The sequence below is a fragment of the Dendropsophus ebraccatus genome, unplaced genomic scaffold (assembly GCF_027789765.1).
Source record: "Dendropsophus ebraccatus isolate aDenEbr1 unplaced genomic scaffold, aDenEbr1.pat pat_scaffold_357_ctg1, whole genome shotgun sequence".
In the NCBI taxonomy this organism is placed as follows: domain Eukaryota; kingdom Metazoa; phylum Chordata; class Amphibia; order Anura; family Hylidae; genus Dendropsophus; species Dendropsophus ebraccatus.
In genome coordinates this window covers 124,821-132,882 of record NW_027209994.1, presented here as the reverse complement: position 1 = coordinate 132,882, position 8,062 = coordinate 124,821, and the positions used below count along the sequence as shown (strand labels likewise).

The following is an 8,062-nucleotide window of genomic DNA, read 5'->3' as shown; positions in this document are numbered from 1 at the left end:
GGGGGGCGGAGCGAGCTGCCGATGGAGTCAGACGTGTGAGAGAGGAGCTCCTGCTCCACACAGTAAAGATAGAGACCCTACCAATTCCAGCTCCACCGTTCATGGAAAGCTACAGAGGAAACCCTCCCTGACCACGGACGACACCCCACCCCGGCTCTGGCGTCCTCACGCTTGACCGGTACCTGCTTAAGGACCCAAGTTCTTCTCCTCTCCCTGTCGGGCGGCCGGTCATCAGCGGCTGCGGAGATCGAGTCGGGCGAGCTCCAGATCACTCAGCCTTCCCGTCCGGGTCCCCACGAACTCTCCGGGGCTCACATCGGAGGCGGAATCAGAGGCATTACCGGTGGTGACTCCATTCAGCCCGGCGCAGTGTACAGCCCGTCTGCCGGCGCCATCTTGCCACGTGGGTACAGCCCGCCACGCAGGCTCCTGCCTGCTTCCACTCCCTGCCTCCAGCGCACCTCGCCACCAGAAGCTCCGGTGCCTGCAACGGGGACGGAGGTCACGGTCCCCTCGCTGGGTGAGCATTCACACCCCCAGCACAGCGGACATCCCCGCCGTCAGCGCCATCTTGCCCTGAGGCGCAGTCTGCCACGTGGACGGGTCTCCCTCCCCCATCATCACAGGAGGACTCAGAAATAGAGGAGGACGTGACTATTACCCTCCAGCACCCACTAATCCCGGTGGGATCACACAGCAAGGTGGGACATCCTGCGCAGGGGCTGTGATATCTCCTGGCCATCCATTAACCCCAGCACAACTGTCTGTCCTGCACCCCATGGACATGGCTGCAGCTCCTAAACCCCAGAGGGGGGAAAAAAAAACATCGTCAAACCTGCTCCAGTGTCTGGCTGGATGCAGCAGATCCTGCCTCCTCTCACACAGCCTGCCCAGGGTCCTTTATCACTACCAGGACCTGGCTCCAAGCTGGAGACTCTGACTCTGATTCCTGTATGCTGGGGAGGGCTCTCAAGCCATACTTCGTTCCTTGCTTGCCCAACTACCTTCTAAAAAATGATTTTCTCCTTACTGACTGAAGTTAAGGAAGCTTGCAGGGCAGAAATATCTGCAGTACGAAAAGATATTCAACACATGGCTAACCGAGGGATTCCCTGGAAGAAGAACATGACTCCACTCGTTCCTATATTGCTCAACTACAACAAACGGTCACCTCACAATCCTCAGCCTTGAGCGAGATGCAACGTCACACGGGAGGACCTTGATAACCGTGGTCGCCGCAACAACATACGGGTTCGGGGTCTTCCGAAGCCACGCATGATGAAGACCTCCATGGAAACCTTTGAAGCTATCTTCAATAACATTCTGGGTGAACCCTCCTCTCATCATATTAAGTTGGACAGAGCCCACCGAGCCTAAGGCCGAAATTTACTTCTGGCACTCCTCGGGACGTTATTTGTTGTGTGCACGATTTTGCCCTAAAAGAACGAATTATGTCCAAAGCAAGGAACCTCAGGAACTTTGACTTTGATGGCGCCCCGATCCAGCTCTTTCCAACCTTTCATGGATTACCTGCAGAAAAGACGCCTTCTACGCCCTTTGCTATCAGTACTTAAGGACCATCAGGTTGCTTATAGGTGGAACTTCCCGTTTGCTCTACATGCTCGTAAAGACGGACGCTCTGCAGTTCTTAGAGATATTGCGGACCTTCTGGTTTCTGCGAGGCTCTAGAAATCCCTACTCCACATGTAACTGACTGACGGTGGCTCCTCCACCTCCGCCGCCTCCTACAGTCTGGCAACAGGTTTCCCAGAAGAGACGCCGAAAGGGCCCGCAAGGACCATCACCTGCATCCTCCTCGAGATCCTCACCTCGTCCTCCGACTGAGCGTGAGCTCCTGTGATGGCTGAAGCTCTAAGCTCTACCATTACCTTGTTTCCCCAATATTAACTAGGGTTCTCTTTCTATTTTCTTTATAGTTATGTCTTGCTACACTTTTTCTACATACTCTCACTTCTTTTACGCTATACATTACTGTGTGGACCGGTCTCTTGTTCTGGTCTTACCTATGTTCTCTCCCGTCTTGGCTCTGTCCTGCCTCTTCCTCCCCCTACGGGACTCAGTTTTTGTTCTTGAAGCTCAGATTGATCTGCATATTATGTGTGTTGATCTGCCTCTCCTTGTTTGCAGTCCTCACTCATACAATGGTAGTATGGGTTTTTGGCCTTGTGCCGCAGTGTTGTCTTATGTCTCTCTGTGTAGTTTGTTTTGTCCATGTCTTCCACCCTCCTTCCCCTCCCCTCTTTCGACGGTCTATCTCCTGGTTCTTTTAGATCGAGCATGGGTAAGCTGTCGTGGACTCGGCCAGTATGGGACGGTGATCATACTGTAATGAGTGAGTATATACATATTATAGGTTCTCTTCCTATCCGCCCTAATGGTTAAGTGTATCTCTCTTAATGTTCATGGCCTCAATTCTAATGTCAAAAGACGTCTGGCATTGAGAGAATTGAGATCATTACAGGCTGATGTAGCGTTTCTTCAGGAGACGCATTTTGATACATCTGCTAACTTCCGGTTTGCCCGTCACTCCTTTCCCAAGCCTTCTCGTCCTCCTCGGGTCATAAACGTGCTGGTGTCGCCATACTCATCTCCCGTCATTGCCCCCTGCAAGTTACTTCGTCCTACTCGGATCCTGGGGGGCGGTTTGTTATAGTGGAGGGTTCTCTACAGGGTAACCCACTTCTCTTATGCAATGTCTACGCGCCCAATTCCTCCAAAATTCCTTTTCTCCGTAGGGTCCTCAAGCGTTTGCAGCGTATCCAGCTGCGCCCCGAATTTTGGGGGGCGATTTTAACCTCCCCTTTTCGGGCACTCTAGATAGACAATCAGCTACGGACAACCCCCGGCTTCTAGCTTGTTACGACTCTCCACAGAGTTCCGCAAACTTATCCGCCAATACCAACTCTATGATTTATGGCGTATTGGACACCATACGGAGAAAATGTTTACATTCTATTCCCACCCACACAAAACGCACACCCGTATAGACTATCTATTTGGCAATATCCCCGCGGTCCGCCTCCTACGAGACACTACTATGAACAGATCTCCTGGTCTGACCATAGCCCGATCACGGCCTCGCTGGCTTCCCTAACCACTCCATACGTCAATGCCACTGGCGTCTTAATGAGTCGCTATTGAAGCACCAGTTACGAGAGATTCTATCAAAGACTGCATCTCTAAATATTTCCTAGAAAATGAGGGAACAGTAGACTCTCGTTCCATGTTATGGGAGGTCACAAGGCGTAATTCGAGGGCATTGCATTTCCGTCAGCTCCAAAAAAAAACGGGACACTTAGCCAGAATCACTGAAACTAAAGCTAATATCCATACATTAGAACAACAATTAGCTGCGGGGCAACCTTGGGGGTCCTGCGCAGACTAGTAGCCGCCAGAGCCAGCTAAAGGACTTGCTACTGTATAAAGTGGAGCGCTCGCTGCTGTATTCTAGGCAGCGCTTCTATGAAAAAGGAAACAAGGCTCACACGCTTTTGGCCCGGATGCTTAGAGATCGGGTGGCGGCGCAGTCTCCACAGGCCCTGAGGGACCATTTAGGTACTACTAAATTTCACCCAAAGGACATAGCCTCGATCTTCCTTAAATACTTTTCTCGGCTGTATCTCTTCCCTCATCCTACCCTCGGATCCGGGGGCTCGCACTCGGAAACTGAGGAGCTTCCTGGATCTTGTCACCTGCCCACTTATCAGCGGAGGCCTTAGAGTCCCTGAATGCCCCCATCTCGGCTGAGGAACTCCAGGAGGTTCTTAAATTCTTGCGGCTGGGAAATCCCGGGTCCCGACGGTTTTACTTATCTCTACTATAAAACTTTTGCTCTTGAACTTTCTCCTAAACTACTTGATCTCTTCAAACTCTTTTCTCACCGGGAGGCTGTCCCCTCTTCCATGCTCCACTTTTATCACACTCATTCCTAAACCTCATAAGGACCCGCTTGAGTGCTCCAACTATAGACCGATAGCACTGCTTAATGCGGACCTTAAACTTTTCACCAAAATATTAGCCAATCGTTTGGGCTTCTGGCTACCCTCCCTGATAGACAAGGATCAGGTTGGCTTTGTTCTGGGGCGGCAGGGCGGGTGACAACACCAGAAGGGCTATAGATATTATAGACGCAGTGAATAAACAATCTGACCAGGCTCTATTACTTAGTCTGGATGCTGAAAAGGCTTTCGACCGCCTGGGTTGGCCTTTTCCTATTTGACACATTGAGGACTTATGGGGTGTCGGGGCCTTTTTTGACAGCGGATTGGGAGTTCTTTATTCCAATCCCACTGCGGCTCTAAAACTGCCTCACCAGTTGTCAGAGCGCTTTGCCTTGCCTAATGGCACCCGCCAGGGCTGTCCGCTGTCTCCCCTGCTTTTTGTCATGTGCATTGAACCCCTGGCGGCGGCCATTAGGTTGAACCCGGACATTAGGGGGGTAAACATCCGGGGTCGAGAGTTCAAAGTCATGCTCTTTGCGGACGATTGTCCTCCTCACCCTGTCGGAGGCCCTTACCTCCCTGCCAAACCTGCAAAGTCTCCTAACTACTTTTTTGGGGAATTATCGGGGTATAAGGTTAATGCCACAAAAACTGAAGCACTGGCCTTAAATATCCCCAACCAGTTCAAAGCCCACCTAAGACTACTTTCAATTACAAGTGGACCACAGACCATATCAAATATTTGGGGATCCGCCTCACACCCACATACTCATCGCTATATGCTGCCAACTTTGTCCCTCTATTTCGGGAAATCCAGGGCGCTGCTATCCAGGTGGGAATCGCATTATATTTCCCTTTTGGGCAGCATCGCCTCGGTCAAAATGACCATCTGCCAAAAATCCTGTATCATTTTGAGACACTCCCTGTGAGGGTCCCAGTGAAAGAAATTAAGTCTATTCAAACTGCTATATTCCGATTCATATGGGGGGGTAAGAGGCACAGGATCCCCAAATCGGTGATGATGAGCGGAAGGTCTCGGGGTGGTATGGCGACACCAAATCTACTGCATTACTATTGGGCAAGCCCATCTCCGTCATATCCTTGTTGGGCGACGCACCATGCCTATAAAAATGGACCCAGATTGAAAACTCCTGGCTAGCCTCCCTTTCACCCTAATTCTTATTGTGGAGTTCCTCCCCTCCAGCTTGGCCGACGGGCCCCCTGTTAGGGCCGATCCTATTTACAAAACAGATCTGGTCTTCCTGTGCAGACAAATTTAAGTTATATTCTAAGAATTCCCCATTGACCTCCTGTCTCTCTGACCCCATCGTTCACTGCTAGCCTAGACTCCCATGTAGTTCGAACATGGGGAGACAGGGGATTGTTTCAGTTTGCAGATGTGGTGGATCCCTTGACGCGCACTTTACTCTCCTTTCCCAGACTCTCAGATAGATCTCACCTTCCTAGGACTGAGCTCTTCACACACACTTGTTTACAACACTTTATGATGTCCGCCATGGGAGCCACCACAGTCTCTAAACCTACGGCCTTTGAGCAACTATGCAGGGGGGGCACCTCTACGAAGGGCCCTGATTTCTGATATTTACAAAATTCTAAGTACTGAAGGTAGGGAGGAGGCGGTCAGGCATAAATATATGGATACGTGGGAGAGGACGTTATCCTAAGCCCATTCCCCTGAGTTGTGGGAAATTATCTGGAGTAGAGCAGCCAAGTCCTCAATATGCACCACCTATAAGGAGGTACACTATAAGCTTCTAATGCACTGGTACCACACCCCTGAATTGCTACACAGGCTCAATAGGTCGATCTCCCCACTCTGCTGGAGATGCCAGAGTGCCATTGGCTCTCTCTTTCACATTTTCTGGTCCTGCACGGGCATCTGTGGATACTGGTCGACCGTCCACACTCTGCTTACCGATCTTCTGGGCGTCCAGATCCCGTTAGACCCTATGGCTTATTTGCTTAACCTCACTCCTAAGACTTTAGGGAAAAAGCATACTAAGCTGGCACTTCAGATCTTGACTGCTGCTAAGACCTTGATCGCCCGAAACTGGAAAAAAACTACGCCACCTTCCACCCTTGAGCTTGTTTCTAGGGTGAAGGAGATAAGGTCCCTGGAACATCTAACAGCGTCTCTGAATAATACGCTTCCCATGTTTGATTCTGTGTGGTCACCATGGGACGCCTATTGCTTGAGATCTGGCTATTCATGTTGAATGTAGACCCGACAGTCTTACCTCCATGCGGCTTCTCTACTCTCACCCCCCCCCCCCCCCTTCCCTTCCCGTTTCCCCCCCTTCCCTGAGTGTCAATTCCTATGTCCTTGTTATGTGTGGCTAGTGCTGCCTTAGATTGAAGGTTCTAGCGTAACCTGTTGAACTTTAATTTGGTTTGCTACTGATTTCCTCATGGCTGTGTTCTAACCTGTGGAACTGTTCACGATATACTATTTTCCTGCACTGAACACATTCCATATGCTCTTCGTTTTACATCCTTTCCTGCTGAGTTCCTTTTGCTGTCTCTGCATTGTTGAGGAAACTGCATTGTTGTTTCTGTTCTGATTTATATTATGCTGTCCATTTGTTCTTTGTTAATATAATGGAAAACTACTTAATAAAAATTACAATTTAAAAAAAAAAAGCAAACTGCTCTGCTAGTCAGTGTTTTAGCTGCAGGCAGTATTCTTCCTTCAGCCACTAGAGGGCACTCTCTCCTTTCAGCTGTCACTCCTGCATCTTGACTAGAGGAACCTGAAGACAGAAGATGGTGTTCTGCAGGAAGCCAGGTGATGACTACACAGGAGGAGACCTACACCGGAAGAGATATGTACAGCAATACATACAAGTATGTGTGTTTGTTGTTTTGTTTATTATTATTTTTACTAATGGGGAGTGCACAGATAAAGAAGGTATTCTAAAAGGAGAAAGGGGGGGGTAACAGCAGCAGTGGTAAAAACTATGGTGAGAAAACAGAAACCCCAGTTTCCCAGCATCTTGCATTGCCAGTATATCAGTCAGTCAGTATGATATAGGTAATGATCTGAGGTGTGATAGGTCAGTCAGAGGTATGATATGGTCAGTATGAGGTATGATAGGTCAGTCAGTATGATAGAGGTAATCCAGCTTTCTCAGCATATTATACTCAGTATGATGGAGGTCACCCAGCATCCTGTAATCAGTACGATAAAGGTCACCCAGAATATTATACTCAGTATGATGTGGTCACCCAGCTTTCCCACCATCTGATACTCAGTAGGATGTGGTTACCCAGCTTTCTCAGCATATTATACTCAGTATTATGGAGGTCACCCAGCTTTCTCAGCATATTATACTCAGTATTATGGTGGTCACCCAGCTTTCTCAGCATATTATACTCAGTATTATGGAGGTCACCCAGCTTTCCCACATCTGATACTCAGTATGATGGAGGTCACCCAGCATCCCGTAATCAGTACGAAAAAGGTTACACTCAGTTTGATGGGAGTCACCCAGCTTTCCCACCATCTTATACTCAGTTTGATGGGGGTCATACAGCTTTCTCCGCATCTTGTCTTCATTGTATGGACCTTACACATGTGTACAATATAGGGAAAATGACTGATAAGACATACCCCAACAAAACACACCCATAATAGGCCGTGTAGTCAATGAAGTCAGTGATGTGTAGCAGACAGTATAATTTATGGCCACTCCATAAAACATGCTGTGCCTACAAATCTGCCGCCTCAGCAATAAACTCATCTTGCATCATGGCAGAAGTGGCCCTGTATCTATAAATATAGTATACATATAAATAAGTATACACATAAGCGGTTTCCCCGTTTATTTTTTATATACCTTACTGCAGAGATCAACATTTTACTTATTGACTGTTATCACATTATATATTGTTCTAGTTAAATATTATAATTATCCTAATAAAATGAAGATAATTATATGTATTAATAATATTTTATGCTATTAAGATCACACTAAAAAACAAAGAAAGGAAAAAGATACAGTACCTTCAAGTCCAGACTCTTGTTCCAAAATGAGTAAGCTGTTCCCTCTCAGTCATACAAGACGTTTCAACTTCAGTTT

The 8,062-nt window shown here is 48.3% G+C and overlaps 1 long non-coding RNA gene across 1 annotated transcript in view; it reads right to left on the bottom strand.

The window, feature by feature from the left end:
- Positions 1–8,049, bottom strand: part of LOC138775894 (uncharacterized) — a 24,354-nt gene extending 16,305 nt beyond the window's left edge. Inside the window, exon 1 of the long non-coding RNA XR_011360673.1 lies at positions 7,987–8,049. This is a non-coding gene — a long non-coding RNA (uncharacterized lncRNA). The remainder of the gene's footprint in view (positions 1–7,986) is intronic.
- Between the last annotated feature and the right edge of the window lie 13 nt (positions 8,050–8,062).